General features: G+C 38.0%; 1 protein-coding gene across 4 annotated transcripts in view; it reads left to right on the top strand.

The window, feature by feature from the left end:
- LOC110835676 (uncharacterized) overlaps positions 1–12,123 on the top strand; it is a 432,687-nt gene that overhangs the window by 327,078 nt on the left and 93,486 nt on the right. The window lies entirely within an intron of this gene.

The raw sequence follows: 12,123 nt of genomic DNA, 5'->3' as shown, positions 1-12,123 counted from the left end.
AATTTTTGCATTTTTATTCTCTTGGTTTCCCTTCTGACGTCATCGTTAGTGATATGGCTTAAAGAGAAACTTTAAAATATTAAAGTATGGCCTATTTAAATAAAGTATGTTAACTATTTCCCTTCTTATTCAAACAGCATACGAAAGTACTGAGGCTCTGTTCACTGAAGTTCAAATTTTCGTGATATAAAATTATGCGCAACGTCGCCATGTTTTAGATGTTGACGAAGAAATAGTACAGGTTATGAAGGGGGAAATATAGTTTATAGATCGAAAAAGGAAGGAAAGTGGACAATGAAATATTTAATATATATTAAGTATATATTAAATCTTGTCCGTCTAATCACAATAAATTCTTATTAAATATTACAATAATTAACATTTTAAATATTAAATATTAAAATATTACAATAATTAACATTTTAAATATTTTAAATGTTAATTATTGTAATATTTTAATATTTAATAAGAATTTATTGTGATTAGACGGACAAGATTTAATATATACTTATTATATCACAATATGACGCAACTTTATAATCTTATGAAATATTTAATGAAAAATGGAAGACAGAGAAGATCATAAGAGACAGGACTGGGCAGTTACCCCACTAAGAGCCGTAGGTACAGAACAAACTCTTTCACGTAAGAGAACTTTCGCTGAGCCTCGGAGCCCTTCAGACAAATCCGATTTGTCTCACAGCACAAAAAGATATTCTACAAAGGGATGTTATATGGGGGTGAAAGGCAGGGGGTCGAGGGTTATTAGGGGTATATTTTCGCAGTGGGAAGTGACTTGGGCGCACGCGACTGTGACGCAGATCAGAAATCGCATTCATCACAGGCACCGAGGGTCGGCCTCGGGGTGCCTATAGACAAGATAAGCAATTCAGCGCACTCCGGCTCGTATAAACTCAATATCAACACGAGCCCTGCGTAATATCTTATCAAATGCTTTTCAAATTAACCAATACAGTCATATTACCCGCTCACATAAGCGGTAGTTTGCAAATAGTGGGCCGCAGGCTGGATGTTGACGTAGTGACTGTTTTTTAAACGTGTGAAGTTTCGTGTCAGACGATAGAACAAATTTACCGGGGATATTGCTGAAATAGTGACGCTTAGAGAATTTTTAGGTCTTGAAGTTGTATCGTGGTCACCTGGGTTATGACACTGTGTAGGCTGTTTCGAAGGAAACACCGCCTCCATGGACAGGGTAACCAGTTACCCATTTTTATAATCTCTCCAGGCGAATGTCAGCTGAAGACACTCTCCTTCCTGATTTTGAATACCTCAACTATCATCATCTTCACCGTTCACCCGGCGATGTCGCCTACACTTGGCCTGTCCTTACACATATATTAACCGCCACGGTGGTCTAGCGGTTAGAACGCTGGCCTTATAATCCTGGGGTCTCGGGTTCGATTCCCGGCGGTGCCCGAATTTATAACTTGTGTTGGGCAAGGCCGTGGTCTAGGCAACACGGAGTTTTCCTCCGTGGCATCCCAACAAATACTCCATTCACACACAGAAGAAGGCAATGGCAAACCACTTCTGGATCATCTGCCAAGAACGTATATGAACAGGTCCCAGTCCGAGAAAAAAAGATGGAAGGATCCTGTTCATATGGACCTGTCGTCAGACAGAACACTAAATAATAATAAGATGAGGTGGTCTAGCGGTTAGAACGCTGGCCTTGTAATCCTGGGGGTCTCTGGTTCGATTCCCGGCGGTGCCCGAATTTATAACTTGTGTTGGGCAAGGCCGTGGTCTAGGCAATACGGAGTTTTCCTCCGTGGCATCCCAACAATTACTCCATTCACACACAGAAGAAGGCAATGGCAAACCACTTCTGGATCATCTGCCAAGAACGTATATGAACAGGTCCCAGTCCGAGAAAAGGATCGAAGGATTCTGTTCATATGGACCTGTCGTCAGACAGAACACTAAATAAATAATAAATAATACACATTTATTGCAACCCCCGAGGTCCTAAGTTAAGGGCTTCTTCTCCGACACTTGGCCAATGCCCAATCAAAGGTATTTTGGTTGTTGTAGCTCTGAAACTTCTCATGTTGACGTGTGTAAAATAAAAAATTCAGTGCCGGTATTCGTTATCTACAAGCCAAAACATTTAGGTCTGTTGTAATGAACTTATTTTCCAAAGGTTTCTGTCTTCTGGGTTCTTGCCCCCGTGAAGTTTGGTATGTTTATCGACGTTTTAGAAATGCTTCCTCCGGTCATTATCTCCGTGTTTGCTCAAAAATTACCCGGCCGCTCCGGTTAAATATGGCCGATGAGTCTCAAAACCGAATAGTTGAATTTGATGATACAATGAGTTGGCAGACAATTTGTTTACCTTGCTTGCTTTATGAATTTCCTTCAGTAGGTAACATCATTCTGGAATTCCACGGTATCTACGTGCAACTGTATATTTAAATAATAATAAAAATCCACTCATAACATTTTGAGTTACAAATTTTTTTTTCGTTGGAAAGTATTTGTCACACTCATGCACGTATGACCATGATGGGGTAAATCACATGTCACGCCTCTAGCGGTGCGATATGGAAGCGAAGCGAATGAAAACTGATGGTACCGTATAAGAGAGAATGTTGTTGCGCTGTTATTTTCTGCGGGGTGGAACAGGGGCATAACGAAACCAACAATAACGGAGCAAAACAAATTTTCTGCAGATGATAATAGATACTGGCTGAATGTAGATTGACGAAACAAGAAATGAAACTAGATTTTCGTGTGGAACAAGGTTAGAATATTATCCTAATGGAAACTCAGATCATATGATATATTAAGCAGTAAGGTGTATGCTTTTGTTGGTCCACAAATCACCATTAGATTCCCAGAACATCTCCCAATATTCATTCTTAATAATTAAGTTACGTTCATGAGTTTGTTTGCTTTTTTAGTGATCATTTGCTGATTGGGATAATTTCTCGTACACGTAAAACGGCATTTTAATAACACAAAAGAATCAATTTATGGCATTACACAGTGAGCTTATTTGGTATTGAAACCCCAGTAGATTCTACGTGTATCTTATCAGGGGACCCGATCGATTTAAACCCAATAATTCGGTTCTGGTTTTGCAGTGTGGACTCTCCTGCTTTAGGGGATAGGCCAGGTCGAATGTTTCGACAAACATTACATTTGCCATCTTCAGGAACATGACAAAACCTTTACTGATTGTAAGAGGAAGGTCCAGTGACTTACTGCGAAACTGGAGCAAAATCGACGGGTAACAACTTACCGGATCTTGTTAATGGTGTTTTATTCAAAATCCGGCTTGTTTCGAACTTCAGAGGCCATCATCACGGATTATCAGTTTGTCACTACGTATTTTGTTTACTTTCTAGGTTTCTTAACGAGTGCACTGAATTAGAGAAATCGAATATGTGTTTTATTGACTTCTTAAAATAAACAAGGCATAAAAATATGCCCTAAATATTTTATGAATAACCTTGTGTTGGGGGTTGCATGTTAGGTAGGGCTATTATTATTATTTAGTGTTCTGTCTGAGGACAGGTCCATATGAACAGGATCCTTCCATCCTTTTCTCGGACTGGGACCTGTTCATATACGTTCTTGGCAGATGATCCAGAAGTGGTTTGCCATTGCCTTCTTCTGTGTGTGAATGGAGTAATTGTTGGGATGCCACGGAGGAAAACTCCGTGTTGCCTAGACCACGGCCTTGCCCAACACAAGTTATAAATTCGGGCACCGCCGGGAATCGAAGCCGAGACCCCAGGATTACAAGGCCAGCGTTCTAACCGCTAGACCACCTCATCTTATTATTTATTTAGTGTTCTGTCTGAGGACAGGTCCATATGAACAGGATCCTTCCATCCTTTTCTCGGACTGGGACCTGTTCATATACGTTCTTGGCAGATGATCCAGAAGTGGTTTGCCATTGCCTTCTTCTGTGTGTGAATGGAGTAATTATTGGGATGCCACGGAGGAAAACTCCGTGTTGCCTAGACCACGGCCTTGCCCAACACAAGTTATAAATTCGGGCACCGCCGGGAATCGAACCCGAGACCCCCAGGATTACAAGGCCAGCGTTCTAACCGCTAGACCACCTCATCTTATTATTATTTAGTGTTCTGTCTGACGACAGGTCCATATGAACAGAATCCTTCCATCCTTTTCTCGGACTGGGACCTGTTCATACACGTTCTTGGCAGATGATCCAGAAGTGGTTTGCCATTGCCTTCTTCTGTGTGTGAATGGAGTAATTATTGGGATGCCACGAAACATGTGGACGGACAGACACACATGACCTCTGCGTAGTGCATTACTTTTGTGCACTTCATGCAGGGAGGACAAGTGAACTTAATTTTATCGACTTGTGTGGGTGCTAACTTTTTATTTTTATCAGAGTAAGTCTCGTCGACTTATAACACCCATTAGCAATGCAATTCAGGCGTGGATTTTATGTGCCTGTTGAACTGATGTGAAATTATACACAAAATGAAGGTGATAAATGTCACAAAATGGCTGCTTCGAGTTACTTGATGGAAACCACAGTAACTAAGACGTGACATATATGTCACGTTTCTTCAATACCTTTTAACCAGATTAAATTTGACTTTTAGAGAAACATTTATTACTTACGGAAGCAGAATTATATATATATCATTTGAAAATCGTAAAAGCAAATCATCAATTACCAAGGGTTCAGAACGTTTAAAATAGACTTTACAAGTTTAGTTTGCTGGGGAAGTTCTATCCAGTAACTTTCACTGAGATCGACAAAGTGTGGTCCTCGGTCCGAATATATCTCTCTATGAAATATATAGTAATCGTCTCTAGGAAAAAAGAAATATATTCAATATTTCAGTTAATACATCCTTTAATTCTATTCGTAATTTCATGATATCGTAAAATGAACTGATAAATACTCGTGGTTTTTTTTGTTGGTATTCCGTATTATCCAACGTTCTTGATTACCCGACAATCCCTCGGTCCAGTTTAAGTCGGATAAATAGTGCAATGATGTATTTTATACGCGTCACTTTATTAACCATCCAACATGACAAGAAATGACTATATAAAAGAACTGCGTTAATTAGTCATGGGAAATGCAATTACACGTTTTCAATACGTCCGAATTCCTTTCAGAGGGCTCACCATTTATTTGCCTTCTGCTGTCAGGCATGAATAATGAGAGAGTGAGGTTAGACACGACATACAAGGGAATTGGTAACTTAATGCGCGGATAGGTTCGTCACTTGTTATTGTTGACGGGAAATTGAGAGACCACTCCATCAAACTCTCGCTTCTTCCTGAGAAAGCTTTCATATGACCGGAAGCTGAATCTTCACGAGTTATGACGTTTCAGTGCAATAGCGACGTATCTCCTTTTTCGACCATACCATTTCTAGGCCAAGTTATTCTTTCATATTATTACGTATATATATCACTCTCTCATGCAAGGGTACCGTTAGATAACTATATATTTCAGCATTGTTGTAGTGTGATTATTGTTAAATAAGAAATCCTTTAGTCTTAACACAAAACACAGATTTCTACTGTACAATATGATCACCAACCAGAACATTGCTTCTATATAAAATGTAAAAATTCGGTCCATATTTCCAGTAAAACACACCGCATGTCAGTTGCAAACACTAGTTGATTAGTGATGTTTAAAACAGCAATTGCTAGGTTTATTTATCCAGAGATTCAGATCTAAGAAGGGTTTTCTGTAGGCGCAAATGTAGAATTGTGTCGTACGCCACTCTTGGTCACAGAGAGTGGGTATTCTATAGGAACCACAAAACCACCACGCGGCTAAAGTGGGAAACTAAGTGAGTCAACAATGGGACATGAAGAGCCATTAGGAAATTCGATACTAGAAGATAGCAGAAAGCCTTCACGTGTCGCGAGGAAATGAACCTAACCTCACCTCACCTGAATGACTCACAACAGTCATTCGGCGCTCTGACAATCGATTCGCTGATGTTCCATTGTCATTTCCGAGTCTGAGCAAATTCTAAGTTACATTATATTCAAGACCGTGCCACGGTGGTCTAGCGGTTAGAACGCTGGCCTTGTAATCCTGGGGGTCTCGGGTTCGATTCCCGGCGGTGCCCGAATTTATAACTTGTGTTGGGCAAGGCCGTGGTCTAGACAACACGGAGTTTTCCTCCGTGGCATCCCAACAATTACTCCATTCACACACAGAAGAAGGCAATGGCAAACCACTTCCGGATCATCTGCCAAGAACGTATATGAACAGGTCCCAGTCCGAGAAAAGGATGGAAGGATCCTGTTCATATGGACCTGACCTGTCGTCAGACAGAACACTAAATAATAAATAAATATTCAAGACATGTACTTTTGGGCGCGTTCAACAATGAAAGAAACATATTGTTTAAATTTGATTTTGAATGTCGTGTGTCGTATAAATTATAAAAATACGTTTCAGAAGGTGGATTTTGTTGAGGTTAGAAATCCACAGAAACCTGTCCGATGGATCTAGGACCTCGTCCAGGTTTAAAACATTTGTAAAGTAAACAATGTATTAAAGGAAAATACTCTTTGATTGTCCATGGTCTACATACAGTTCTATATGACAAAGAAAATAGACTTCTACGCGTTAGAGCTCAATAGTACTTACTCTAAATAGCTTAATTCCACAGAATAAAATAATTATTATATTTGTTTACCGTCAAATCACAATAAAATAGTAAGATAAGATAATTAAAATGATTAAAATATCATCTTATGTTCCATATCGAGCATTCGATTTACATCGGAACATTCTCGACATGTTTCGACTTTCATAGAGCCGTCATCAGGTGTATGTTATAAACATTTTGCTTAACAACCCCATTTTTAATGCACTCCAGTACCTTGACCCCAACCCTGACAAACCACCTTTCACCCACTTACACCGCAGTCAATAACGAACCTTGTTCTGAGATGGTAACACTTCTGGATCTCTCCTCTGAACACATCTGAACCGATTGCTATTTCATATATGACTGGTATAAACATCAATAACACCACCTCAACATTAATGTTATATTAATAATATCTAAACACAACTTCCAAAAAATATACTGTGAAAGATGATAAAAGTATAAAATTGTAAAAACTATAAATAATTGTAATTTGAGTTTAAAAGTTTATAATTTACACCTGATGACAGTTTCATAAAACCGAAACATGTTGTGAATGTTCCGATGTAAATCGAATGCTCGATATGGAACGTAAGATGATATTTTAATCATTTTAATTATCTTATCTTACTATTTTATTGTGATTTGACGGTAAACAAATATAATAATTATTTTAATTAATATCACAATATGACGCAGCTACACTACCTCATTAATTCCAGAGCTTTTTGAAGTCTGATCCGTATATCAAATGTACGTCAGGTTTCGAGTGAGCGATCTCACAGTTTTTGTTGACCCAGAGAGCCCACGAACATTTTCTTTCTTTCCTGGATCAGGTACAATGTTCTCCAGGTTCAGAAATACGTTTTAATACGGAATTTGAAATATGGACGTCAGAACATCTTCGAATGCAAAAGTTTCATGACGAATTCCATTGGTCCTTACGTTTGAATGACGTTAAAGAGGTCACACACACACATTATAATTATATCTCCCTCGTTACAAGCAATTTATTTAGGTTCTTATGTCGAATTTTACACCGAATATATTCGTACGTCGAATTCTATTTGAAACTCAGCCTACTTGCTGATTACCCGGCGTTCATGATAATTTTCTATTTTCATTCGACACTAAAAAACCTCTACACTTGAAAGAAAATCTTTAAATATTCTTAGACTTAATTATTCTGTTAATTATTCGGTTTTGTCCGTCTAATCACAATATATTTAAAATTTACAAATAAAATAATTTTGTTGATATAATTTTACACCTGAAGATGGTTCGATGAAACCGAAACATGTTGTAAAAATGTTCCAAATGTAAATCGATTATTCGATGTGGAACATAAAATGATATTTTAATTATCTTATTTGTAAATTTTAAATATAATTGCGATTAGACTGACAAAACCGAATAATTAATTTAATATTTGATTCACAATATGACGCAATTATTTTATCTTATTAATTATTCTGATATTTACGTAATGTAGCATAGATTTTTAATACCAGGAGCTAACTAACATTTTATTTACTCTTCACATCAGTTAGTGTATTCGTGTTTTATCTGTTTGATTCCTCAGTTCATTAACAGATTTCGTGAAGCTGTTTTCCATCTTCAGCCCACACAGAACTCTTCAGTGTTTCCGGCCATCTGTTCTCGTCACTGATAAAATAAGACATTCCTTGTTACGACGTGTTGATAGAACTTCTTTGATAAAAAACGCTTAAGAAATTCATGTTTTTAATCCAGTTTCGTGTGACTGAAGTCGAACAGATTCAAAATAATTTTAAATTTATTTTAAAATAGGAAATATTATGTGCGGGCCGTGGACTCGACTCCTACGGCTCGGGGTTGTTTAATCAACAGTGAAATTGTGTGTTTATTAATCCAATTATACCGAACGAAAACCACCAGGAAATCTTTTGATGTGGTTTTCGTGAATTTTGATCATAATGTATCTCTCTGCCGTAGGAAGGTAAAACTTTCTATAGATGGGCCTTACTGTCCTCGAATACCTTATTCAATTTCAACTTCATTACCTCATCTAAAATTATTTCCTTAAAATACATTTTAATATTATCTTAATTTTAGCGTTAAATTGGCCACATACTACAAGCTTGACCGTCAGAATTCTCGCTTTATGTTATAGCATTTGGTACGTATAGTTACCATTTGCTAATAGAAATTACCCTAGGGGCTATTATCGAACGTCTGTTTAGTCAAGTCATGGACAGTGTACAGTGATTACACTTGGCGTCCGACTGAATGTGTTGGTCCCCCTAGAATTTCTTCTCATCGGTTTTTCGCATTTTCTCCGAGAAGGAAACCCCCTAATATATAAGCATTTTGATAGACACGTACCTAGCGTGGGAGTAGTTAATAAATGCGTGCTAAATTGACTTCTAACCGCCGGTCCCCGCTGTGCAAAACCTAACCCAACTGATACAGCATCCGTCACTGGAACACCAGCTGTTCACTTAACATCACACGAGTTTCGATGATCTCGTAAATGAGAGTAGTTCATGCAGGTCAGTGACGTGTCGAGGAGCGTAGAGATCACCCAAGTATCTAGGACGACGAGACGTTAAGAGTTTTCAAATTACCAACTGCAGAGGGCATATATGTTGGCGTTAAGAATCTGATTGCAGTTTTACTGTGTCTTATAAACGTAGATCTACGTTTACACGCGGGTGAAGTTAAAAATATTTTTTTAATCATGAACTGCGTTTACATCTTACTCCGTTTTGGCGGATTTTTACAAAATTTTGTACAGGATACGTATAATAAAAATAAATAAATTCTGATCCGTGTTAAGATTAAAATGGAGATGTTGCTTTAACCTGGGAGGCATTTTAGGTTCTCACGGCGACAAGTACGAGGTGCGATCGGAAGGTTTCCAGACTGTGTCAATAGAGGGTGAACCGGATGTAGTACGAGCTTCTGCCGCTAGGGGGTGCGGCCTACATTCATAGTGAATCAGTGTGCCAGCCGGTATCATCGAATTAGCATTTGTTTCTTAGTTACGGGCGTTTCAGTAGTGCATTACACCGACTCTCCTGCGATTTCGGAATGGCGGATTTTCATGTACAAATCAAATTTTGCCAAAGACTCGCCAAAACGGCTACGGAAACCTATGAAATGCTAAAGCAAGCATTTGGGGAGTCCGCAATGGGTCGTGCACAAACTTTTGTGTGGCATTCACGTTTTAAAAATGGCCGAACCTCTGTCGATGATGACGAGCGTTCTGGACGACCATCTTCGAGCACAACGCCCGAAAATGTTACGAAGATTCGGCAGGCCATTCACGAAGATCGACGTCGTACCATCAACGACTTGTGCGACATTGTTGGGATAGGCTATGGGACCTGTCAGCTGATTCTAAAGGAAGAACTCCACATGCGACGCATCCTGTCTGAGGACCAGAAGCAGAATCGACTTCTCGTTTGTCAGGAGCTCAAAGATCTTGCAAGAACCGACCCCAACTTCCTTTCTAAGCTCCGTGTGACTTCTTCCTCTTCCCAAAGATGAAAATTCAGCTAAAGGGAAGGAGATTTGAGACGATAGAAGAGATTCAGGCAGAATCGCAGATGGTGCTTGACAGGCTGACAAAGAAAGATTTCCAGGGATGATTCCAGGCTTGGCAGCGGCGCTGGGATCGTTGTGTTCACTCCCAGGGGAACTACTTCGAAGGTGATGGATGAATTTAATACCTGAGATAAGTGTACGGGTTTTTATACGCGCATTCTGGAAACCTTTCGATCGCACCTCGTATGCAAAAGTCTTTCATTTTGGCTTCCGCAGAAAAGGACCTACTTGTCTGGTATGTACTGTCTCTTTTTTAAACACCCGGTACTTCTGTAGTCATCCTCACAGTAAAATAAAAGCGAAACAAAACAATACAATATAGAGGAGATCCTAAAACTGTTGCTATCACAGCCTGATCCTTGTTCCCCCTCCTGCAATATAATAAACCTTTACACCATTTTCCAACCCTTAAACCAGTAAATATCAAATGATATCCGCCCTTCCCCTTTCCAACCCCTATGCTTGTGTCGTGGAAGTGCCCCCTCTTCATCCGAGGTGCGTTAAATAAAGGCAAAGCCCCCCCTAACAACAATACGGTTTAGAAAATGGAATTGGTTTCTGAATAGCTTCACTCTTCCGCCGCAAGATATCCAATTGGCGCTGGGGTAACCTAACAAATCCCTCACATCTCTATAGAAACGTATAAAGAGAGAATGCTCTGTTATTTTATTGGCTGAGAAATGTAATGACGTAGAGGAAATACACAGTTCCGGAGGAGTCGGGGGAAATTTTATTGCAGAGGTGTGGTACATTTACAGAGATCAATGTAAAGTACGGTGCTTGTCACTCAGCGCTCTGTACGGTAGAAATTCGTACTAAGTGTTATTGTTATTATAGACACTAAAGTTTGTGATGTAGGACCTGTTTTACAGGAATAGGTATATATATTGTTTAAATCTTGTCCGTCTAATCACAATAAATTCTTATTAAATATTAAAATATTACAATAATTAACATTTGAAATATTTAAAATATTAAATGATGTTCTTTATCGAAATATTCGATGGTCTAATGTAAATCGAATATTTCGATAAAGAACATCATTTAATATTTTAAATATTTTAAATGTTAATTATTGTAATATTACAATAATTTAATATTTTAAATATTTTAAATGTTAATTATTGTAATATTTTAAATGTTAATTATTGTAATATTTTAATATTTAATAAGAATTTATTGTGATTAGACGGACAAGATTTAAACAATATATATTTATTATATCACAATATGACGCAACTTTACCATCTCAGGAATAGGTATGATTATTAATCTATAAGAAAGTACTGAAGGCGAATTTCACATTTATATTAAATTATTATAAAAAATATTTCGTTAACGACAACAAGATTTGCTCTGATATGAAGACTGTGTTTGCGTGAACTACATTGAAATATGCAGGAGTCATAATGAAGTTAAATGTTCCCATAAAATGACTTTTTAAAACGAGTTGATTTTTTTAATGGTTTTCTGTTGCCCTCAAGTCTGCCTTTATCATATGCACCAAACTGCTTTTGATCTTAAACTTATAGGAAGAAAAACAAAGGAATATTGATATGAATGAATTACATGGCCCCCTCCGAGTAAAATTCAATCACAATTTTTATTTTTTTACATTTTTTTACACGAATGTCCGAATTAAAACGCGATGTAACATTGAATTATTTTCGAGTCTCATTTAAATTAATACCCAGTTAATGTTAGTCAGCTTCTAAAACAAATTACTTTGAAAAATAACTTGTCAGTTGTTGATCATAGCCTTGAGCTCCTAGTGGTTAGTTAAATTACTGGCCCTCAAGTTCATAAACTTCGTAATTCTCAGGCATCTCCAACCACGAAAGCCAAAATGAAGAACCACATTTCACAAAATTTCACAGTTTGTACTTTTTTA

The sequence above is a fragment of the Zootermopsis nevadensis genome, unplaced genomic scaffold, assembly GCF_977971745.1.
Source record: "Zootermopsis nevadensis isolate Lab colony 2312 unplaced genomic scaffold, Znev_1.0 Znev_ptg000061l, whole genome shotgun sequence".
Classification (NCBI taxonomy): domain Eukaryota; kingdom Metazoa; phylum Arthropoda; class Insecta; order Blattodea; family Termopsidae; genus Zootermopsis; species Zootermopsis nevadensis.
This window is presented reverse-complemented; position numbering and strand designations above follow the sequence as displayed.